This window comes from Episyrphus balteatus, chromosome 3 (genome assembly GCF_945859705.1).
Source record: "Episyrphus balteatus chromosome 3, idEpiBalt1.1, whole genome shotgun sequence".
Taxonomy (NCBI): domain Eukaryota; kingdom Metazoa; phylum Arthropoda; class Insecta; order Diptera; family Syrphidae; genus Episyrphus; species Episyrphus balteatus.
In genome coordinates, this window is record NC_079136.1 from 28,281,473 (window position 1) to 28,308,203 (window position 26,731).

General features: G+C 31.1%; 1 protein-coding gene across 1 annotated transcript in view; it reads right to left on the reverse strand.

Annotated features, from left to right (window-relative positions):
• The window catches only part of LOC129916613 (nucleolysin TIAR), a 256,413-nt gene that overhangs the window by 166,904 nt on the left and 62,778 nt on the right, over window positions 1–26,731 (reverse strand). The window lies entirely within an intron of this gene.

The window sequence follows — 26,731 nt, forward strand, 5'->3', positions numbered from 1 at the left end:
AAGCTTGCATCACGAAGTTTTAGCTTAAAATTTACTTCAAAACCACATGCCAAACTTTCCATGTGCCTAAATCTACCCTTAAGAAAATACAACTTATATTATATGGATGGAAGAGTACCTCTACATTTTATATGTAGTCTTTGTTGCTTTTTTTTCGCTTATCTTTTCGTTATTTAGTCGAACGAACAACAAAATGACATCCTAAAGGCTGTGTTTGCCTTGGCTTGACGTTAAGATATCGAATTTGCTGCTTCACGAAAAATACACCCAGCAATAGTAAATTTATTTACTTTAAGTTTTGTGGTGGGGTTCTATATGTATTTTTCATTGTGTATCATAAGTCTGTTATGACTTTTTCGTGATAATTTTAAGATAATTCGGTCAAATTTGAGCTGAAAAAAATATAAAACAAGAACCATAATATTCGATAAGTTTTTGAAAACTTTTATGAATTTCAAATAAAAAACCTTTCAAAATCTTTAAGTCCCTTTAACCAGAAAGGAATGCTGGAAATTTGGGACAACAAAAAAGATTTCAAACGCTGAAATAGTATTTTTAAAAATTCTTAACCCTCCTTATCAAATTTAATTGGAGAAACTAGTTTTCACAATTCCTTGAGAAAAATCCTTAAGTGGAGTCACTAGTCCTTGGATATTAAAAAAGGACTATAATCCAAAGATTTTTATTGGAAATAAAAAAAAAAAAATGGTGATCTAGGGTACCAATCCGCAAGATTGGACTAAAATCTTTCGAAATTTAAACATTGGAAATGAACTCTAGATATTCAAGTTAGAGGCATGGCTGGAACTTCAACTTCTCTCAAAAGGTCCTTACATGCTGACAAGAAAGGTAAATTCACGAAAACTGTACATCATGAATCAGTGGGAACCATTGAGTATTCCATAAACTTCAAAGAAATCACACTCACTTCCTTAGTAGATATTTTGGAAGCACTCGTTGAATTTGAATTATAAGTTTACATAATAGGCTGAATAATATCTTTCAATTAATTTTATATTTAAAATTCTGAAATAACGGTGAAACGATGTTCTTTTTCTAAACACCTTATATCTTTTGATCTAGAGCACATAACAAATTTGTTTAATAACGGTACGTGCTCTACAAGTTATATAATCTTTAATTGAAAAACATGAAAAATACATCAAAACACCTGTGAAGATTTGTTGCCGATGACCAGCCAGCAGTAGAGGAAGTACCGTAATGTCAGTTTTAAATTTTGACATGGTTGGCTTTATAAAATTCTAACTTTTTTGTAGGCATGGTAGAAATATGATTAACGCGTCATATAAAAGGTGAAATAGTAATGATATAAAATTTATTATAATTTGTCTTTTAAAAAATGGTTTTAATGGAAATAGAAGAGAAAATAGATTGATTGTTTTGCTTTTTTTTATGAAAACTAATTGGGTTAAAAAAATTCTAGCTCTTTTTGTAGATGTTGTATAGACATTAGGGTGGGTCAAAAAAATCGAAATTTTTTTTTTTGATTTGGTACTCCGAAAAATCGATTGCTAGACACCTCTAGAATATACACACCAAATATGAGCTCTTTATATTAATGGGAAGGTCCTCCGCTTTGCAATTTTCCATTTTTACATCAAGCTTCTACTAAAAAAAAATAATTTTTTTATTAATTGACTTTTTACCAAATTTCTTTTCATATTCTTGTAGGAAATTGAACGCTCTACAAAAAAGGCCTTTTACTCTTTTTTCGTTTATCTAACCGTTGAATAGATATTTGAGGTCCAAAAATCGAGAAAATCTTTAAAAATTCGTTTTTTGTTCTTAATTTTGTAACAAATTAAAAAATTATAATAAACAAACGCGCAAGACATATTCATGTTGGAAATTAATTGCTCCACAAAAATGGCCTTATTAACTTTTTTTATTAATCTAACCATTCTAAAGATATTCGAGGTCAAAGTTAAAAAAAATTATAAAAACGTTTTATATTTTTAAAATTTTCCAGTTCACTGAAAATTCATTATTTTCAATTTAGCAAGATATATTCTTGTAGGGGCTTAAACGTTCTACAAAAAATTCCTTGGCCTCAAATTGGTTGCTTTAACCGTTTAGAAGATATTCGTATCCAAATCGCAATGCGTACGGGTAATAAGAAAACTATTGAAATCAGTGAGCATTGGTTTGGATACGAATATCTTCTAAACGGTTAAAGCAATCAATTTGAGGCCAAGGAATTTTTTGTAGAACGTTTAAGCCCCTACAAGAATATATCTTGCTAATTTGAAAATAATGAAGTTTCAGTGAATTGGAAATTTTTTAAAAACATAAAATGTTTTTATATTTTTTTTTAACTTTGACCTCGAATATCTTTAGAATGGTTAGATTAATGAAAAAAGTTAATATGACCTTTTTTGTGGGGCAATCAATTTCCAACAAGAATATGTCTTGCGCGTTTGATTTATTATAATTTTTCAATTTGTTACAAAATTAAGAACAAAAAACGAATTTTTAAAGATTTTCTCGATTTTTGGACCTCAAATATCTATTCAACGGTTAGATAAACGAAAAAAGTGTCTAAGGCCTTTTTTGTAGAGCGTTTAATTTCCTACAAGAATATGAAAAGAAATTTGGTAAAAAGTAAAAAATTTTTTTTTTTTAGTAGAAGCTTGATGTAAAAATGGAAAATTGAAAAGCGGAGGACCTTCCCATTAATATAAAGAGCTCATATTTGGTGTGTATATTCTAGAGGTGTCTAGCAATCGATTTTTCGGAGTACCAAATCAAAAAAAAGAATTTCGATTTTTTTGACCCACCCTAATAGACATGGTCGATATAAATATTTTGAGCTGAAACAAAAAGCTTTCAGATGGTATAAAATTTATTGTATGTTGTCATATAAAATAAAATGCACGACTGGGTCGCACGAACTTGCTCTTAGAGTTAAAGTTGCTTAAATTATTAAGACTTTTTATATAGAAATTTGGAAAAAAAAATAAAATTCGTTTTAAAAAAAAAATTAAATAAAATCTGAAATTAAATTGCCCTCCAAAACAAGTAAGCAGTTTTGATTGAAATATTAAGATGCATTTTTAGAAAAAAAATTTCAAAATCGTTAGAGCCGTTTTTTAAAAAACTAATTTTTTATAGGTAAATAATTTTTTGGAGAAAAAACTTTAAAATAAAATTGGTATGCCATTCTTTAGAAATCACTAATCAACATCTAAAAACAAAATTTCAAAAAAATTCAATGTCCCGTTTTCGAAGATTTAAAAAAAAAAAAAAAAAAAAAAATTTTTTAAAAAATCCAAAAATTATTTTTTTCAAAATCTTATTTTTGACTTATATTTAAATTATATAAATGCTTCTTCACAAAAAGTTTCATTGAAATCGAATAAGCAGTTTCGGAGATAATCGGATTTGAAAAAAATTTTTTCATTGAAAGATAGACCTTAGCTTAAAACTAACATTTGAATTTTTTAAACAAAATCGTTAGAGCCATTTTCGAGATATTTCAATTTTACTAAAATCGGTATAAGACAAGTACCGTTATTTTTATTCCAAAAAAATTAATTCCAAAAACCCCTCTGGAGAGTCGCCAAATAACGCTACATACCAAGTTTGACATTAATCGGTCCATCCGTTTAGGCTGTAGCTCCTTATACAGACAGACAGACAGACAGACAGACAGACAGACAGACAGACAGACAGACAGACAGACAGACAGACAGACAGACAGACAGACAGACAGACAGACAGACAGACAGACAGACAGACAGACAGACAGACAGACAGACAGACAGACAGACAGACAGACAGACAGACAGACAGACAGACAGACAGACAGACAGACAGACAGACAGACAGACAGACAGACAGACAGACAGACAGACAGACAGACAGACAGACAGACAGACAGACAGACAGACAGACAGACAGACAGACAGACAGACAGACAGACAGACAGACGGACTTCCGGGACCCACTTTTTTGGCATTGTCTACCATCGTAATGTCATGGAAAAATGTTATCTCAACTTTTTTTTTTTGTACGAATGCATAACTTGATATATAGTACCTATATAGCAAGTAAAAAGTGATGGAATAAAAAAAGTTATTTATTTAAGCTTTCACTTCAACCATTTTTTTTTAATTTTATTTTTAGTTTTTGTGATTGCTTAACAAAATGTTAGATATAAAATTTTATTAAATAGTACCTATTAAGCTAATTTTTCAAAAATGAAACAAAAAACTTTCTTTAATAAATACAATTTAAAGCAAATAACAAGTTAAAATTCAACAGCTTTTTATGCTTGTTGCATTTTGGTTGTCTTTTTTTTTCAATGTTTTGTTCCTTTATACAAAACGCAAGAAGATAACTTTTTCAACGCAAAAACTAAGGTAGTTCTACAAGTTTGAGCTGCGAAACTCGGATTTGTCCAGCTAATTTTATTTTTCCATACTTCAAAAACAACAGCCGGTTAGTAAAAACTTTTTTGGAAATGGCCAATGTCGATGTTCTGGAATGGTCACTGCAATCTCCTGACCTCAATACCTAAAAAAAAATTATATTATCTTGTAGATCGGTAGATTAGAAAGCGAAAAAATTCAAATTGCACAGATCTAATGGAAAAAATTCGATCAGATTTGAAACAAATACCATATCATTTTATCAAAGTCTTCAAGAGATTCAATATCAAAAAAACTACGCGCCGCTGTTTCTAACAATTGGTTCCCAACAAAATATTAGTTTAAATTAACAAAATACAAACAAAAAAAAAAACGAAAACATAAACAAAAAATATGAATAAATCATTATACAGTGGACGTCCAGTATAAAGAATTTCGATAAATCTAACGGTTTTTAAGATTAACATTAACATCTCAAAATAACTTTTTTTCATTGCGTCGTTATAGTTTGATATAAATTTATTGACATTTTTACTTTAGATCTCAACTAAAAGTGGGACGACTTTGTCATTGATTTAATTTCTTTAAATAATTTTGTTAAATATGAGTCAAAAAAATAGCATTTAATATTTAATTTCATATAAGCTGTAAAAAACGTTTTTATAAATAAATTTACCAATCAATTACTGGATTTTTTAACATGAAAATTCGATCGATATAGCGAACGCGCTCGATATAGTGAATGACAATCGAACATTATATCGTTTGTTATACTGGACGTCCACTGTACCTACTTTATTGGTTTTTACATATTTGCATTTTTTTTTTTCTTCGGCTAAAAACGCATATTTATGTCAAGTTTTAACTAAATAATTGTCTAGGAGTAAGATATTCCACAAATCGACTGTGTTAAATAAAAATTACACAGTTTCAATACTGTATATGACAAATTTGGTAGTATTACGATGTAAAACAACTTAGTTCTGGTTTAAAACTCTTTAAACCCCTTTGCATTTTTTTTGCTCGGTACGGTATATTTTTTGAACCAACATCATCGTCATCTAGTATCATATCAATTAAGTATATAGAAACAAATTTACATGGACTCGAATTTCCAAGGTCATCCCGTCTTTTTGTCACTCATTTTGTTATTTAAAAAAAAAACGTGTGTGTACACATGTACACGCGACTGAAGTTTTACTTCTCACTTTTTTTTTTTGCAAAACTACAAATTTTATTTCTAATAACATTCATTAATTTCTAATAACATAGGGTAGAGTTGCCTATTTTCTGCCGTCTCCAGTTTCCGGCCACCTTTCGAAAAATCGTTATAACTAGTGATTTCGAAGGCGTTTATTCCAAATTTTCCCTCGTATGCTGTTCTAACAAATAAGATAACAGCATAAGAACAAAATTTTGGAATAAACCCTATGAAATCCCTAGCTATAACGATTTTCCAAAAGGTGGCCGGAAACTGGAGACGGCCGAAAATAGGCAACTCTACCCTACCTAATAAGTTCAGGACTAATGATATTGCAATAGAAAACAATACCATTCTGATTAAAGAAAGCCGACTAGGCTCTTCAAAAATTTCACATCTTATTTCACATAATTATGTAGATTAAAAAAGAATCGATTTTTTGTTCAGTACAACAGACTTCGCGAATTATTTACGACAAGTAAAACGCAATGAGATCGATTTTAATTCGATTTTAGAAGAAGTTTGTGTATGGGCAATTCCATGGTAACTCACGTTACATTCACAAAAATTTCCAACACATAAATAATTTTTTTTTCAATTTTAATGTAAATTGATACGAAATTACTATCCATGAATGGAGCATAACTATTACTTTCATAATTCACTAAAAAAATTGTCTTTATTTTTAACATTTACTTGGGAAAAATAAAAGTTTGATGGTAACTCACGTTACAAAAATCGGACACGAATTTTAAGGGTCCGACAGTATGAAGTTTTTATGTGAAATTAAGTATCTTAATTTGTTTTCAATGAAGATTCCATACATACAAAATTACAAGCTTTTAATATGAGTGACAAAACCAAACATTTTTTCAATATTTCAAGGAAAAATTTTTAAATATTTAGGTAACTCACGTTACATTATTTTGGTAACTCATGTTACCTGCGATTTGTGGTTCCAAAAGTAAAAAAAAGATGCATTTTCACTCAAGTTTTGTTTTAATCGAATAGTGTGTAACGAAGCTTGCTTAAATGTTAACTTATTTTAGCACTCACCAGCGGATATTGTCATCGTCACTATTAGACTCATCATATTTTCAGTTTGCTTGTTTTTCCGTCATTTTCATGTGAAATTCTTCTGTTGCTGGCAAGCTTATGCTATAAAAATGCTTTAAGATTATTTAACTCCCTGAATTTTTATGTTGCTATTTATAAATAGTAATTTTCTAATAAAAAAAGTAAAAATGACTGCATAATTTGTTCAAAATTCGTGTCCACTTTTTCATGGAGTTACCCGTATGGCTTTTCATTCTTGCAGGGAAGCTGCCTATGTAATCAATTTATATTGAAGGTTTTGAGTGAACAACAACAACTTGTGTGTACTTTCAAATAAACTACAAGAAACAAGAATCTTATGTCAAAATTCAAATAAAAAAAACACTACTGGAAAAGTCAAAATGACATTTTCCTATAGCGTAGATAACTCAGCAGCTATATGTGCATTATTTTTGTGTGCATTATTGTGCCTGTTCACACGTGAAGAACGTCTAGGGTTATCATACGTGAAGAATTACTTCTGCGTATTTTGTTTTTCATTTTATGTTTAAAGAAAAATATAAAAATGGTTTTGAAACCAAATTTATGTTTTTTGCATCTTTGTTTAAAATTTTGTCACAAAATGACTTTGTAAATTTGCACTTTTCTCTTTTGACAAATAGTAGTAATGGAATGACGACACCAGAAAGAGATGCGTACCTACGGGAACGGGTAGTTGTATGAAAAAATTCCAAACCAGAAAGTCAAAGTTCACGTGTGGAAAAGTTTCTCATGTAAACGTCGGTCGTCGCCGTTCCAGCTTGGAATTTTTCCACACGTGAACGTTAACGTAAATCACCGGTTTGGAATTTTTTTTCATACAATTTCCCGTGTGGAACTGTTCCGGCTTGGAATTTTTCCCTACCGTAGTGCCACCGTATTCACTTTTTCGATTTTGGTTTACAGCTGTGGTGAGTTAAAAAATTTATTTTTCCGAAAAAATCTTAAAAAATTGGGTGATTTGCCTACGGCCTCTAATGGCCCTATTCTGGCAAACCTCACAAGTTATGAGGACCTCACAAGGTGAGCTGATTTTGATTTTGTGAGGTTTTCGCGTCACAAAAACTTTCGAATTTGTGATCTGCTCTGAAGGAGGTCACAACTCACAAGTTGGATTTTTGCTAGTAAGAAGTTTGTGAGAAATAAATTCTTACAAAATCGAGTTATGATCACCTTGTGAGGTTTTTGTGACTTGTGAGGTTTGCCAGAATAGGGGGGTAAATCACTTGATTTACCATACAAATATAAAGGCTTGGCCACACCGGAGGGTATGCGGTAGAGGTAAGGGTAGCGGTAACGATATTTGTATGAAAAAAATTCCACACCTGAACGTTGATGTGTCAGTTTGGATTTTTTTTCATACAAGTACCCTCACCGCTACCCGTACCGCTACCGCATACCCTCCAGTGTGGCCAAGCCTTAAAGGCTTGGCCACACCGGAGGGTACATGCGGTAGCGGTACGGGTATTTGTATGAACAAAATTCCAAACTGACACATCAACGTTCAGGTGTGGAATTTCTTTCATACAAATACCCGTACCGCTACCGCATGTACCCTTCGGTGTGGCCAAGCCTTAAGGCTTGGCCACACCGGAGGGTATGCGGTAGCGGTACGGGTAGAGGTAACGGTACTTGTATGAAAAAAATTCCAAACTGACATATCAACGTTCTAATGTGGAATTTTTTTCATACAAATATCGTTGCCGCTACCCGTACCTCTACCGCATACCCTCCGGTGTGGCCAAGCCTTTAAAGGCTTGGCCACACTGGAGGGTATGCGGTAGCGGTACGGGTAGCGGTGAGGGTACTTGTATGAAAAAATTTCCAAACTGACACATCAACGTTCAGGTGTGGAATTTTTTTAGTACAAATATCGTTACCGCTATACCGCATACCCTCCGGTGTGGCCAAGCCTTTAAATCTCCCCAAAACAAGATTTAGGCCGTTTTTGAATTGGGTTAAATACTTAACCTCGGTTAAATTTTTGACACTATTGTGGTGAATAAAAATGTTAAGTTGTTAAAAATTTAATGGGCTCTGGGACCAGGTTAAATTTTGTTGGCAGATGTTTTTTTTTTTATTGAAAAGGAGTAGTATCATGGTAGAAAGAGGCAGAGAAAAATATTAAACAATAAGCTATACAACTGAAAATTTTTTTATTCACCTCAATAGTGTCAAAAATTTAACAGAGGTTAAATATTTAACCCAATTCACACACGGCCTTATAATCGAAATCGAAAATGAGGAAATCAAACATACCCAAACACACAGATTTTGATGTGCTGAACGCACTCATTTTCTTTTTTGACAACTTATGAAAAAAATGCCATAATAGGGGGGTTCACATTGACCAACTTACCGGACAGACTAGCTGCCATTTGGTCTGATCGGATAGTATTTTGATAATGGGAACACACATCCGACGGCCACCCAACTAACTATTTCGATGTTATAACGATGGTGAGAAGCTTCTCGTCATGACTAATTTCACACCTAAAAGACTCATATAACCCTGTTTATCATCAAAAAGGCCCCCTTTTTTACTCCTATTAAACTTATGAGAAGTGCAATGAAATACTCCTGTAAAGTTTCTCATCAGTAGCCGAAAGTGGTATTCGATCCTATAAGTGTGGGAAGAAGTACACTGTAAGACTACTGTAAAGTTTGTCATCAACAAACGCAAGTGGAGGAGAAATAAAAGGTGAGTGATAATATAAAAGGAGTGGAAATAAAACGAGGAGAAATAAAAAGAAATTAAATTGTGTTGCATTTATGTTGATTTTTATTTAAGTATTAATTTATTTTTATAAAGTTTATCTGAGGAGCTAGGCCCAACTAGCACAACAGCTTCTATAAATTGAGATCTCTACTACTAATACTACTTTTTATACAGCTTGTATTGAGCTTGCTTCAGAATTTAATTTCTTATAGAAGTTCGAACTTGTTTAACAACTTCTAATAAGTTGTTTAAATACTGTTAAAGAAACTTAAACGAAAAAAAAATTGTTGTCGGAAAAGCCTGCTTAATGAATTTATACAAGCTTTACAGAAATTACCAAGTTTAGTAATTGATTTTTGGTTTTGATATTGAATAATCTAGCTCGGACACTTTTTGGTTTTGACATTGAATAACTTAGCTCAGACATTTTTTTTTGACATTTCTGATATTTGAACTGATTAAGTTTTTGATTTCATTAATGAATATACTAGGATGGCCGAAAGTAAAAAAGAATTCTTTTTTGTTTTTGTAGTTGTTTTTGGTTTTTAATTTCGATAAGACATGTATTAAAGAGCTATACAAGTTCTCCCGAAGCTATCTGTCAAATCTCACAGCTTCGGTAAAGCTTCATTTAAACTTCTTAAAGAGTTTCAAACTTGTATAACGTTCTCCTTTTTCCATGCCCAACAACCTTACTAAAGTTTAAAAGAAGCTGAAATGTAGCTTTTGTAATACCTTAACCGAAGCTGAAATTTTAGTTGGGTATTGTGTAACAAAAAATAAAGTATCTTGGCACTACTGTTTTCATCGAGATAATAGTAAAATCTGGATAATGATCTGGATTTTTCAAATATTTATACAATTAAAGTTGTTGTTGTTGTTGTTGTTGTTGTTTTTAATGCGTAAATTGTCTTGATTTCAAATGTCTCGATTTCGTTTTTTTGAGCAAAACTCTATATAGAAAAACAAAAAAGCACACCAAATAGCACAAACTAAAACAAATTTTGAATTCATTTAAAAAATAAAGAAATATCTAATTGTTAAAATAATTGAGAAAATTGAACGAAATTATCATCTTTAAATTGTTTGCATTTCCGATTTACAATTGTAGAGATAAAATTTAGTAAAGCGCGATTTGTATACTGGACTTTTGGCCAGAAATTCACTTTCTACCGTGTGAACATTAATTATTATAATGTGCGCAATAATTATGCCCATGTAGCTGCTAAGTTATTTAAGATTGGTACTTGTAATAAAGCTAGGTGGCGCTACTTGCTAATCCTTTTGACAGTTCTTGTCAAAAAGTAAATTTTCACAGTCCACCGCCGGAAAAGAAGTAAAACTTCAAAAAAAAAACCAAAGCTGGTCAACATATCAATCAAATTATGACCAACTCCAATTTCATGCTAAAGGCGAATTCAAACAAGATATAGATTTACTCGCATGCAAACCAAATCACACGCACAAACTAAATAGAAACAAAGCAAAATCGTAAATAACTGACAAAAAGTCCTCAACATCAATTAGTCGCCCGACCGCAAGAAAGTCCGTATTATTATTATCAACGTCATGACAAGCAATAGGCGGACAGAAACATGACATCGAAGGCGACGATAATGATGCTGGTGATATCACTGTGAGTTGAGTCTGAGTCATCACCGCACCGACCCGACCGCACGAGCCTGTCCCTGTCTCCACCCACAACACTTCGACTATATCCCTGACGATGATGATGGTCCTCTTTAGCCGCACCACTTGGACAGACAGAATGATGGAACGGTGACGGGGTGGTGACTCCCCATGGCGATGGCGTATGCGATGAAAAGTGTTGCAATTAACTAATTAATGTCTCTTTTAAATACGCGTAATGATGATGATGTTCCGGTGGCGATGATGGCGGAAGAATTGCAGAACAGCAAAAGAAATATTATAAAACCAAGACGGACTGTGCGTGAATTAAGTGTCAGTGCCATATTATATTATTATATGCGTGCATTTGGTGATGGTGCCAGTGCCAGCGGCAGAACGTAGAACTATTTCGGGAAAGTATCATCAACTCATTGCCACCGTGCTTGGATAGTCACCGCACTGCCGTTGCCTCTTAGCCGCCCGCCAACAACCAACCGAACGACGACTGCTAGCCTGATAAATTCATTATAATGATGTAACGAATCGTTTTATGAGGTATAATAAAAACAACGCGGACGATTTCTGCCAGATACTTACAACACAAATCATCAGCACTGGTCTGTCCTGTCTGTCGTTGCAAATTGTTGAAGTTAAGGATGAGTGACGAAAAATGTTGGCAGCTGCCAAATTTATTGGTTTCCGTTGCGCTTCTCTGACGTTTTAGTGTGTCTTTCACTTTCTTTCTTTTATTATATGGATGGAGACAGTTTTATTGTGAACTATATAGCAAAATGGCAATATAAATACTTTAGTTCTGTTTAACATTCTTAAATAAAAATATAATATGTTTTCTCTTATTTACAACAAAATAAAAACAGAAAATAAACATTTGCACATCGTAGTTGGGCAAAGTAGAGAACATTGCTAGATATTTGCATAATTTGTATGAACTGAAGCAAATAGCAATGTTTTTGAATAAAATGTTTGCAAAGACAAGAAGTGTTTTGTTCTGGTCTGTAAATTGTCGATGTTGCACAATGTTTTACAAAAATAATTTAGTTTTTATTTAAACTTATTTATAGATCTCTAAATATTGTTAGAAAACTTAAATAGTGGTTATTCTGTATTTTAAAATTCTGTATCTTTATAATATAAAATGTAATTTGAACATAATTCTGTATTACTTTGCTTTTCTATTTTTCTATGAAAATTTTGTTGTTCAAAATTTTGCTTTTCGAAATTCTGTAATAGTCCAGTGCTTTTATAATTTTTCAAACAGTGTTTCAGACCCACATATTTTTTTTGCTCATTGGATAGAAAATTGATTTTTTGCACTCGTGAAATTCACTTTTTGGCGCCCATCTTGGATTTTAGTTTTTATTAAATATCTCGACTTTTGTTTATCCAAGGTAAAATTTGGACAAAAACCGTACACAAATAAGTTCGCGTCTTTTATGTTAAGAAAGCTTTTTCGATATTCTGAATGTTAAAAACGTTATATGCAAAAAAAGTAAAAAAAAAACGAAAAAATTAAAGTTTTTAAGTTTTAAGCACTTTTTATCAAAATTATGAAAAAACTTTCCGAGAAAAGATTGTACACCTTAAAACTCTCTACAACTCTGCTATAAAACTTTTTTTTTGTATCGCAACAAATACAAAAATTACACTGGTCAACAAAGTTTTTGCCACAAGAACCAAAATATACTTTTCTAGTAGTTTTAGGGTGCTGAATCCGAATCTGAAGTCAGATTGGCCTCTGTTTTTGAAATATTACCGTTAGAAAATGTCAAAAACGTCATTTTGGCTGTTTTCGAGGTTATGTTTTTATGTGGGGTAATTCATTATGAATAAATTTGTAACAATGCCTATAAGAACTGGTTCTATTCTTTCAAAAAATGTTTAAATCTTTCCGATATCTCTTTTATTACCCGAGATATTTAAAATTTAAATCAGAATTGTATCAGAAACAACACTGGCCAAACAAATTAAACTTTTTTTGCCACTAGAACCAAAATATATTTTTCTGAAGGTTTTTAAGTTGCTGAACTCGAATCCACAATCAGAAAAATTTTATTAGCCTTCGTTCTTGAAATATTACCGTTATAAAATGCAAAAAAAGGTTTTTTTTATAAAGGTTATATTTCAAGAACGGAGGCTAATAGAATTTTTCCAATTGCGGATTTGAGTTCACCAACTCAAAAACCTTCAGAAAAGTATATTTTGGTTTTTGTGGCAAAAATTCTGTGACCAGCGACTTAAACTTTTGATTAGTTTTAGTTTCTTTTTGGCTTATTAACTGAAACTTAAGAGCAATAAAAGAGATATCGGGAAAATTTAAACAGTTTTTGAAAGAAGAATATCTGTTCTTATAATAACCGTTACAAATTTGTTTATAATGAATTACTCCACATAAAAACAGAACCTCGAAAATAGCCAAAATAAGGTTTTTTAGCATTTTATAACGGTAATATTTCAAAAACGAAGGCCAATCAAATTTTTCTGACTTCATATTCGGATTCAAAAATTACTAGAAAAGTATATTTTGGTTCTTGTGGCAAAAAAAAGGTAAATTTTGTTGACCAGTGTATTAATACTTTTTTGTTAAAAAAACACCCTTTTTTGCCGAATGGAGAGACTTCAAAATAAAAAAATTGAACGTCTTGAATTTTCTCTTGTCTCGCAAGGCAATAAAATACTCACTTATCATTTAAAATTCAAGATTTGGTTAAAAAAAAGTTAAGAAAAAAGTAAAGAGAAAAAACACAGACCAAAAATACCATTTTTTTTATATGCATCACCAAAAAATAGATAATGTCAAATACAAATGGCGTGTCCTAAATTTTTGACTTTGTCGATCGATATCTCGAAAACGGTTTATAATACGCAAAAAATGTGTGTGCATGTAGTGAATGTAGAATGAATTGTAGAACTTGGTAAAAGCTACAAAAAAGCTTCTGGTAAAGTGTTATTGTCAAATAAACAATGTTATCCTTTTTTTCAAAATGGTGGAAAAACGCTCATAGGAAATCTTGGTCGAAAACTTCAATCTAAGCTTTTTTAATGCATTCCCAACAACATATTAAAAATTTAGCTTTCTCGGTTATTTTGCATTTCTAAGCCGTTTTTTTTTTTTCGACGAAATGACTGGACTAAATAGGTATCAGAATATTGTTTACGAAAAATTCAAAATAAAAGATATTTTTTTGATTTTGATGTTTGACTGTAAAATCGAGTTTAAGTGACATTCCATCCTTGTACCTACTTACAATTTATACATAAATAAGAGCCGTTCCTTTAATTGAATCAAATCCTGTTCGAAAGTCAACAGAGAAGACCTACAGTTTTTTCCACCTTCGTAAGCATGTATATCCGCAATATTGTGAGGGGGGAAATATTATCTACGGTTGAGTAGCCTTTTCTAAAACTTCGGAACTAGATTTTTCTCCATAAAAAAGGTGGCTTCAAAGAGCGTTGAGACTTTTATTGCTTAATTTAAGGAATAGCAATAAATTTTATATTTCTATCATTTATTTTAAGGTACAAAAACAAAAAATATATTTTCGGAATGTGCTCCTTAATTCTTACACTCAAATAATTTCATGTGTAAATAGTACTAATAACTGCGTACATTCTACGAATTTTATTCGTGGTTTTCAGCCACGAATATTATTCGTAAAATGGACGTTTATTAGTACTTTTACGAATATTTTATTAGTATTCGTAGAAAATCAAGCGTACATTGTACGAATACTATTAGTAGATTTACATTCCTATTCGTACATTGCACGAATAATTTGTAGTATTTACTAATGCTTTTCTCATTCATTCGTATATTGTACAGCACTATTCGTATTTTTTACGAATAGCATTGTAATATTAACGAATGGCTTTACTAATAATTCGTACATTATACAGTGCTATTCGTATAATGTACGAATGTTATTTATTGTAGAACTTTCCGCCATTAATTTTTTTCCTGAAATTTCCAGAAATATTAATTGTTGAAATAATTACCCAAGCATATAACTGTACTTCAAACTATAAAAATGTATTGCATACATTTTTTACATTTATAAGTTTTTGGACCTTAAATATTATACCATATGTATTCCCCGGTGTTCATATTCTTTTTCTTGGAAGATCACTGAAAATATATAAACATTAAACATTGAAAGTCGCTCGAAAGAATGTCTATACTTACAATAAATATTTAAGAAAAGTACTAGTAACCAAAGATGTTTTGATATGGTCCGCCATTTGCCAATTGGTAAAGCTGATTGTTGATGAATTCTTGATGCCAACCTTGAAATAATAATCCAAAATAAAAAGTCAAAAAATAAATTAGGATTAATGAAATAAGCTATAAAGGACAATGATTTAAACTTAAACATAGATTACTCACCTGATTTTTGTCGCGATTCTGGAGGTTCAGTCGATCCTCGGTTCTGTAATCACTTCAATCACTATTTTTACAAACTTTATGTTCTAAATTATATTTATTTTAACTTATGATATTTTCCGTGAAATATAAACGTTCTACAAGCGACAACACGCATATAGCAACTAACTTTTTTGATGCTATTTAGGAATGGAAAACGATTAACAAATTACGGAAATAACGGATATTTCGGTTCAAATTTGGTACCACTCAACGAATTATTCGTTTAATCTACGAATAATGCGTTCAGGCACCCTACGAATAAATTTCTCTACGAATATTAGTATTAACTTAGTAAATAGTACGAATTTATTAGTAAATACTACGAATACAATGCAAGAAATTACGAATGCATTCGTACGAAGAATTTACGAATGTTATTAGTTATATGTACGCAATAATTCGTACAATGTACTAATAAAAGTTGTTTAATTTTTGTTTACGAATAAAATTAGTACATTGAACGAATAAATTCGTGGATAATACTACAGTTATTCGTAAAATTTCACTAATGCATTCGTAAATATTCCACTGCACGAATACTGCGTGTATTTTACGAATATGCGTACAATGCACGAATATTTTTCCTACGAATGCCATTCGTAGCTGTTTTACTAATAAATTTTTTGAGTGTATCAGATGCATTTCTTCATGGCGTCAAAAGATAAAAACAAAGCTATGTATTTTTAAACTCATTAAAAACACTTAAATGTGAAACATTTGCACAAAGAACAACTTGAGTTGCTTAAACAACCAAAAATAATGTCTCATTTAATCGAAAAAGTTATTATGTTAGCCATTTAATTACAAAAACTATTCAGATTGTCATTTTCTAGACTAGACGCTTCACGCACCAGTCACTACTGCACATTTCGTTTGTCACATTTACTAATTGTTGTTTTATTTATAAAATTGTGTCCTTGTGCATTATTCATTGTTTCGAAAAGACTTTTAATTTGTTCGCAATTATATTTCATTATTTCAATTTTGACGTCATCGTTGAGTGAAACCTGTCACGCTTTCAGCACAGTCACTCGTTTTCTATTTTATCTTATCTAAGATTATTTTGAGTATCTTTACCGTGAATACAAAAAAGGGGTCTTCGAATATTGACTCTTCTGAAAATTGCATTTTTCTACATGCAGGAAGCCAGAAAAATCATTTGACTGTTAGAAAAAAAAAAAAATAGTAAAAATATCTTTATATACATAAGTAGGTACTTTAACATTGTAACGAAAATGTTCAAGCTTCTTTAATGTTGAAAGCCTTTATCCATGAAGACAGTTTCTTTTATAAAAAAAATGTAACGAAATTAAATTCTTTAATGACATAAAGGAAAAAAAAAAAAAAACACGTGACATTGAATTTAATTTCTTAGCAACAAATCAAAAATCCTTGACACTCAATTTCAGTTGGCTGCTCCCTTTTAAGATTTTGTTGATACATTTTTCTTGCTTATTATTATTTTTGTACTCCAACAATTTCAATCTAGAAGGACATGTTGGTTCATAGATAATTTGTATCCCTTAGTCAGTTTAATTTTTTTTAAATGACATTTTACATCGAAAGATAATAGTGAAAACATAAAATATCTTCCTGTAGTGAGCAATCACTGCATTTGTAAAAGCTGGATAAAAAAATAAATACCTATCAATATTTAAATTCAATACCAAAAGTCCTTTGTGTGTAGGTTGAGGGATATTGCATAGCTATAAGTTTCTATTAAAATTTAAATTTTAACTTTTCAACCAATCAAGTTTCCAATCGCTAATGATTGTGTACACTAAGTCATTCAAAATGCTATAAAGTACACATCCAGCTACAGCTAGCACATTCGACCTCAAATGAATTATCATTACCATTACCATAATATAAATGCACATAGACAGACATATACGAATATTGGACTCCAAAACATCATCATAACCTCAAACCAAACCCCATGGTTAACTACTTTAGTCCGATTGCAATTTGCAACATCCCTATACACTCTCCCGCTTGCATCATTCTCAATATAAATTACAAACACACACATAGAACAATCTACTTGTATAGAGAGTATAGAGCAACAAAGTTACAAGAAATCTACATTTATGCATTTATCATTAATCTAAAACCGAAGTCCAACCATGGGAATTAGTTATTGATTGATTTATTAACCGACATGTGGGGAATCGTTTCACATCGCATTCACATCTCGCTCAATAACTCTTTTTGCTATAGCCAGTGTTGTTACAGTTTTATATACATAGATAAGTTGAGTGCAAAGAAAATTTGTAAATTAAACATAATAGTTTTCCACAATTCTGGTCATTGGAATCAATATAAAAATTTGAAAGATGAAAGGTCTACAATGTGGAACGAATTTAAAAAAGTTATTATGTTAGCGATCTACTACACTTATACCACACCATTTGCTTCAAACTTGTTGGGTAAGGGTTTTCAGTTATTCGGGTTGGTGATGAATGACAAAAACTTATAATCCCAAAAAGGAAATCCCCAAATCCGAAATCCCCAAAACAGAGGGTAAAGACAAAATATCCAGGGATAAATCTTCAAAAAAAAAAATCTTTTTTCAAAATGGAAAAAGGAGTTTTTCTCAAAAACGGCTCTAAAAAATGTTGTAAAAAATAATTTTTTGGGGTAAGTTACTCGTAGGTCCTACTTTTGAAAAAATTAAATGCTCTTAGAGTTCAAGTTGCTTAAATTTTTAAGACTTTTTATATAGGAATTTGAGAAATGTAGATACTATATAGGTGGGTCCAAAAAAAATAAAAAAAAAACATAAAATTCGTTTTTTGTTTTTAAATAAAATAAAATGTGAAATCAAATTGCCCTCCAAAAACAGGTATGCAGTTCTGATTGATATATTAAGATGCATTTTTAGAAAAAAATTTCATAATAGTTAAAGCCGTTTTTTAAAAAACTAATTTTGTATACCTAAATAATTTTTTGGAAAAAAAGTTTTAAAATAAAATTGGTATGCCATTTTGTAGAAATCACTAATCAACATCTAGAAAAAATTTAATGTCCCGTTTTCGAAAATTTAATTTTTCAAAAAAAAAATTTCAAAATTTTTTTAAAAATCCAAAAATTATTTTTTTCGAAATTTTATTTTTGGCTTGTATTAAAATTATATAAATACTGCTTCATAATCGTTGAAATCGTATAAGCAGTTTCGAACCAAATCGGATTAAAAAAAAAAAAACGTTCTATGGCAGGTACAGTTAAATTTGATTTTCAAAAAAAAAAAATTTTTAATCAGAAGATAGACCTTGTCTTAAAACTTACATTTGAATTTTTTAAACAAAATCGTTGGAGCCGTTTTTGAGCAATTTCAACTTTACTAAAATATGTATATGACAAGTAAATACCGTTATTTTTGGTCCAAAAAAATGAATTCCAAAAATTCCTTTGGAGAGTCACCAAACAATGCTACATACCAAGTTTGACATCAATCAGTCCATCCGTTTAGGCTGTAGCTTCGTCTACAGACAGACGGACTTCCGGGACCCACTTTTTTGTCATGGAAAAATGTTATCTCAACTTTTTTTTTGTACGAATGCATAACTTGATATATAGTACCTATATCGCAAGTAAAAAAATTAACTATTTTTAACGGTACCTGCCATTAAAACAAGAAAACAATTTTCAAAGAAAAAAGCATTTGTTTTTGATCAGAACAAAATAAAAATTAAAAATCAATTTTTAGAAAACGGATCAATATAATAATTTTTTTTTTGTGTCTGTCAGTATTTTTGACGAATATTTTTTGAAAAGTATGTGATAGTTTCAAGATAAAAAAGGAATTTTTTTAAACTGCTCTTACGATTGCTTAAAATTTGTTGTCATGCCAGGAATCAATTATATTTCCTACTTTGTTTGCAGGTCAAAACCATTAACTAAATGGATGAATTTTCGACATTTAACTTAAGACAATGATTTGGTCCGCTAATTTCGTGAGTGACTGTATTTAAACATTTTTGGACCTTCAACAAAAAAGGATTTCTTTTATAATAAATAAAAGTAAAAGTTTGTTGTTATTTACAGTACAAAATGTTTACTCGGTAAAAAAAAAACTAAGTACACTGAGAAAAAAAGAGCACCTTAAAATCCCACCCTCTTAAAATGATACGATTTCCGCTCAAAATTAGTGGAATCCGCTAAAATTCTGTTAATTTAAAGGTGAACTTCATTTCATTTAAATGTGAATTTTTATCTTAAAAAACCATAGGTTAAGCACTCGCCTAGTGACCCAACAGTTGTAGGTTCGATTCCAAGTGGCTGCCAGATTTTTTTAAATTAAAATGATTCCACATAAAAATAAGATGATCTTCCGCTTAAATTAAGTGGAAATTTGCGTATTCAAAAAATTTGGATGATTTGTCCGCTTAAATTAAGAATGAGGTCTTCTTGGCAAAAAAAAACTTCAAGTAATACCTAGAATCCAAAGAATTCACCTCAACTTATCCTTTTAGGAAAACTTAATACTTCATCACAGTGAATCAAGCTATTCCAATATTATTAACAGCACGGGATCGAATTATTTGAATAAATATATGTAGTTTTTTTTTAACAACACTGGCATCATGTTTGTCGCCTGTTTTTGATAGCGAGTATGCTCTTATCATTGAATTACGGATTTTCCTCCGACCACCCTAATTTATACATTCTATAACTTTAGTAGGTTTATTGCGAAGAGTTTTAGATGGAAATTCCACCCGCTATATAGACGAAACAATCTATCAGTCAATGTTGTTGCCGTCGCGTCGTCCGTCGTACGTCTGCTAAGTAGCAAAATCAACAAAACCACTTGGGACATGGGGCTTAGTCAGTGCAAGCTATGAGCCATCATGGCAAAGGCAATGGTCTGCCACACACCATTTCCACATAATTTGTATATGAAAGTTGCCGGGTTAAACGTGATGTTGGCTCGTTAAATAAAATCAGCCCTTACATCAAATATTCAGATGGAATTCAATCATGCAATGCAAATTTAAAATCCTTTAGGCGCATTTTCCCTGTGCGCTCTCTCCACCACACACATAAATGCACTCTCAATCACTCATAGATTGGGTGGATCGGGCGGGGGCACGGTTAAGGGTTGATTAAATGCAATAGCTATATTCATTGTATACTAAACTGCATACTCAACATGCAGTTGCCTCGAATATATGCAATATACAAAAAGTCACCCTTGAGAATGGAGCCAGTCAACCCATAATTGTGATGCCCACTCGTCCAAAGCACTAGCGTCAACGAACGTTGCAAATCGGCTGGACGGACAGGATAGTGGCTCTGGCTCTGGATGTGTAATTTTTATTTTTCAGTTATATGTGTGTGTTTTATTGGAAAGGCAACAATTGATTTCTGTGAGCCTGGTTAATGTTCATGCTGGCTAGCCAGATAATAACGGCCAAAAGATAGTCGGACAAAGTTAAAAAAAAAATAAAAATAAATTTAATAACACAACCCACCCTTATATTATTCTGTGACTACCCTCAACTCTCGCACTTGCCTTTACCAAACCTATACTTTGCAGTGGTGTTTCGGTGTAAAATATGAAAATCAATTTTCCTGATTTCTCTAGTGACGGGAGTTGTTTTTTTTTATGTTCGCCTTTATAGGATGGCCCTTTGAGTTTATATATAAAATGAACAATTTTTCAAAACAACAATATTTATTTCAAAACAAATATAGGATGAGTGAAGACAGCAAGGGAGAACGAGGACTATGGCGATGGAATGAGCGACGGATTGTTGTGTAAGCCTAGTTAGTCATTCGACTGTTGGGAGTTGAATGTAAAAGTATGCATTTTAATATGTAATTTTTTGTTGTTGTTTGCAAATAAAAATGTATTCTTCCTTTAAAGGGGACTATCATAAAATTTAATTGCTAGTTGGAAGTATTATTAACCAAGATACCCCCCGGGTATAGCTTTAATTAAAACTGCAGCAAAAACTTAGGTCTTTTGTTTATGTGTGTTATAGAATTTTAAAATAAAAAAAAAAAATTATTTAAAAACTATAATATTCTTTGGTTATATAAAAAAAATTTAATGACTTTAAAATTTCTTATTGCCTATATTATTTGTCAGGCATGAACTCAAAATATCAATAATAACTGAAACCATATAATTTGTATACATTTCTTGTTAATTGAAGAAATTATTATGTATTTTTAAAAACTATAAATTTCGTTCAAAAACCAAAATTCATAAATTTTTAAGGAATATTCATTAAATTTAAGCACGAATTCTTATGAAAAAAGTTTAATTTAAAGAACAATTCATAAAATTTAAAAATCAGTTTTCTTAAAAAAATTCCTATGCAAAATATTTTTATGGATTTTTTTTAAGAACGAATACGCAAGCTAATGAATAAATTCATAAACTTTTAGGCCCAATTTAAAAGAATAAATTATTATGTCCTAGAATCTGATGAACGGAATTCATTATTGATTTTTTTAAAATTTCAATTGAAAAATTTTGTATGCATAAAATATTATTAAAAAAACGGCTCTTACGATTAACAAAAAAAAACTCTTTGTTATAAGCAATTTTATGACATATATCGTTAATATTTTTACTAAATATTACTTTAGGAGCCCCAAAAAAATATGACTTCGGGGCTCCAAAAATATTATATGAAGGGTCCCAAAAAATAATTTTTTAGGAACCCCTTTAGTTGAGAGTCAATCAAATATTAATTTGGGGGTCCCAAAATCTATTTGAGGATCCTCAAAAGCTATTACTTCAGTGGTTCAAAACAATCAAATGGAAAATTAAATATCAATTCAGGGGCCCCAACATAAATACATCAGGGCCCAAAACAAAAACATTACGTTATTGCTGGCATTCCAAATATTACTTCAGAACAGAATCCCCCATAACCTATTAATTCTTGGCTCAAAAAAATTATATTATATTTTAGGGGCCTCTAAGCACTTAATTATGAGGCCCCGAAAATAATCTTTCAGGGGCCCCAAAAGAAATAAACTATGTTTGATGATGGAAATTCAAATGTGTACATATTACTTCAGAACAGAGGCCCCAAGAACTATCAATTCTAAGCTAAACAAATTTTTATTTTAGGGGTCTCTAAATATTTAATTTTGGGGGCCTCTAGTACAAGTATTTACAACTTTTATGATAGAAATATTAATTAAGTACAGCAAAGTGCATTACGAACATATTAAAACATTAAAATAAACCTAAAAATAAATAAGCCATACAGAAAAAAAAATGTATGGCGTATACGTACTTTTTTTTGTATCTAAGGGCCCCCCAAATATCAAAGGGCCCCCAAAATTTAGTCTTGCCCCGGGGCCCCGGCTACTCAACGAACGCCACTGCACTCCAGTTGATGATTAACAGATTGCGTAGCTACTGGAACTTGACTATCAATCTAAACAAGAAAACAATGGTCTTCCGAGGCACTTAGCTCAAAACAAAAAATAATTTTCTGGTCAAAATCTAATTGAATCTAAAGGATTTATAATATGAAGCAAGCTCAACATTTAAAAGCACCTCACCAACAAATTATTGACATCCAAAAATGCGATAGATACCTAAACAGTTTGGAAAAATGTGTAGGTATGGTAACAAGGATCTCAAAATACAAAGCTCTTGCTACTATTTCCGAAGAAATTATGCTTTATGCAGCTCAATCTTGGAGATGGTGTCAGTATAACAGCACCGAAAAGCTTCTTCCATTTTATCTTAAAAGTCAACTCCAACTTCCAGACATAATACCAAGCTGCAAAATCTTCTTAGAAATAGATTGATCGAGATAAATTTAAGCTTCCATACAAAATTATAGGTATTCAAAATTTAGCCAAGCAAAAATTTGTTTTAAAAATTTCAGTCGAGTTATGAACACAGCTAGAAAATAGAAAAAAATGTCACAATTAGTAGAGGAAAGATAGACTTTTTCGTGGAAAGAAGGGTATTAGAAAAGTTTAAGTTCTGGTTTTCAAAACGAGCCGCGCTGCGCCACCACCCCTGGCGAAATCCGCCATTTTAAAAAACGCGAATTGGTCTAGGTCAGGGATGGCGAACCAATGGCACGCGTGCCATTGGTGGCACGCCATAAAATATTTCCGGCACGCCACCAATTAAGTAATTCAATTGCCATTTGAGCGACATTCAACGATTTTTACAGTAAATTTTTTCTTGAGATTTTGTAAGACTGTAAAAATCTCTTCTTTTCAGAAGAAGATATTCACGTTCTGAAGAACGGATTGAATTTACATGAAAAACAAAACGAAGTAAAATTAACTGAACATTTTTTTATCGGTAGGTAATTAGGTTTTCACAAGTTAAAGAATTATCGAAAATGCTAGGTCTGCTATGGACCCTGATACGACATTCTTTGATAAACTTAACATGTCTAAATTTTACTTTTAGGAAATTGAAGAAATTGAAATGTAGCTGAATAGTTGGAATCAATCAAACTAGAGAGGGTGGAGGGCAATACGACGAACGATTCCAAATTAATGGAAACATGAAATGGAAAAGTTGGAGATCTTGACAATATTTTCACTTACTTACGCCTGTGAGTCATAATTTGTCCAAATGAATAGGTAACATTAAAAATTCGCTTAGAAGTATATTGTCAGATGATTCCAAATTTATCTTTCAGTCCAGCCTGCATTTTGCTTAAAGTGACGAAACGTAGCCCTGATATAAACTACTTGGCATCGAGTTCACAACAAAAGAAGTCATACTACAATATTTCTTTCACTTTTCATTTTTTATTTCTTTGTTTTATTTGTTGAGGTAAATCTAAAAATTGAAAAATTTCAAATTTATTTTTTTCAAACTCAGTTTTTCCGAACGTAAAATTTGAATAAATGATGCAGAAAGCTTATTTTTTGGTTCCAAAAACAATTTTTGTAGTTTTTTTTTTTCAAAAACAAAAATAGCGCTATAAAGAAATAATAATTTTGTAAATCTCTCACTTTTTGCAAAAAGTGGCAATTTTTTGTTATTAAAACGAACTACAATAATAATCTGTTATTTTCAAATTTAAATTAATGGGTGTGTTTACAAATAAAACGCTGCGTAGTTTAAAATTAATTATTTTTGCTTCTAGTGGTCACAAAAAAAACTAGATCAAAACTGTATGGCACACCGAAGGCACCTCAAATAAATATTTTTTTTTTAAATGGCACGAGGCTCTAAAAAGGTTCGCCATCTCCCAAACTATTGGCTTGACTGAATAAATTACCACAATAAAGTTAAAGGTAATAAATATATCTTTTCTTGTGCATTCACTGTTTTTCACCGAGGACAATACTTTTGAGGTTATGTCGTTTTATTTTTTCGATTTATTCAATTTTTCTCAGTCAGTTATACATTTAGCAGAAGAAAAACGAAGAAAAGATGTTAGCTAACATTTAGTGCGATCTGCGTACAAGGATTAAACTGGTATTGGATTTGCTTAAAATTTAGTAGAGATAATTTTTTTTCCATTTTCTCGTAAACGCCTCTAACAATTTCGGTTAGATGTTCAAGATGGTCGTTAGCTGTTCTAGGAATACTTTGCTTTAGTTTTTACCCAAAAATTTAGCAAACAATATGGCTTTTTCATGTTATTTTCATGTTATTTACAGACAGATATTTATTATTTTTTTAAAGAATAATATGTAACCCATTCAAATTTTCTAAAATTTTCCAATCGGTAAGTTTCGAATCGTTCCCTAATATTTATTAAAGATAAGGTACGTGCAATTCAGTATAGTTTAAGTGTTTTACTTCCCAGAAAAAAAACGAGCTAAAGGTGAAATAAGGTTTCTAATTTAACTGGAGATGATACAATTGAATGAATGTCCTTGCTGAGACTGAAACATTTAGGTAAACAATTGAAGTGAACATAATTATTATGAATTTTAAGATTAGGTTTCCAAAATAAAAAACAAAAATATCAAAACAAAAATGTTTTTTATTAAAAAAAAAAATCCCCTTCTTTAAAATGTTGTTACATTCGTCCACCCAAGGGGCATTTAATTTTTAACAAAGCATTAATTGCTTGCACTTTGAACTTCTAAAAACAAAACATTTTTTTGTTCTTGTTCAAAAGTAAAATTGAAAAAAAAAATAATAATAATATCTAATAAAAAATAAATCAAAGAAAAATATCAAATTTAATTATTTATGCTTACATGCAAATGAGTGACGGGTAGAATGGTCATGTTTAACTTAATTTCGCTTTTTTTTCTACCTTCTTTGATATAAAGTGTTTATTTTCGTTCTTTTTTTTCCAAAAGATTGCCATTACGAATCGTTTTGGCAGTTAAATTAAAATTCCGTTCTACCATTTTTTTTTTCTGCCGCCATCATCACCGCCGGCGGCTACCTCTACCACACAATAAAAAAAAAAATCATTAAAGTACTTGTATTGTTAAGTAAGGTAAAAGGAACTTAATAAAAAATACTATTTTATACAAACCGATTTCTGTGTGTGTATGTATGAGGGAGAGCAAGAAAGATAGCTTGGAGCTGTTTGCCCGTAAGGGACAAGTACATAGAATATCCATTCTGCGTGTAACTTCAACAACAGAAATAAAGTCATTCAAAAAAAAAAAAAAAGACTTTCCCAGAAAATTCCAACATAAAACGTGAAACAAAATTTCAAAAAAAAAGGACCAAATAAATATATTTCAGGTTTATTTTGTTTTATTTTTCAATTTTTTTTTTTATTGCCGTATATTTTAAAACGGAAGAACACCATTGAACTTAACGAAACATTAGTCAAAGTGAAACATTCTCAACAAGTGGAATTTCGTTATTTGCAACTTCTTCTTCTTCTTTTCCAAGCTAACCCCAATCCAGCTTCGTCGTCCTATTTTTGTCGTCCTTCTCTCACTTTGTCGTCGTGTGTACAGGACAATTCGTGGCATGCCAAGGATCCTTATATCAAAGTGGATTTACACTATATTGTGTGTAATAAACGAGGAAATAGAAAAGGGACGACGACAAAACATTTACCCTGGCCATCATCGAGAGCAACAACAACAATATCAACAACAACAAAAAAAATAGAAAGTAAAAACAGGAAAACATTTCCTTTGAAGATGTTATCAACTTTGGCCTTTTGCTCCAGAAAAAAAAAATATATACAAAAAAACCGCACAGGACCTTGGAAAGTCAAAAGGCAAACAAAAAAATTTGTCGACAAAATTCATTTGTAATTCCAAAATACCTGAGAGCCAGTTGAGGCGACAACAGGACACAATACATGAAATTCAGGAGCAAC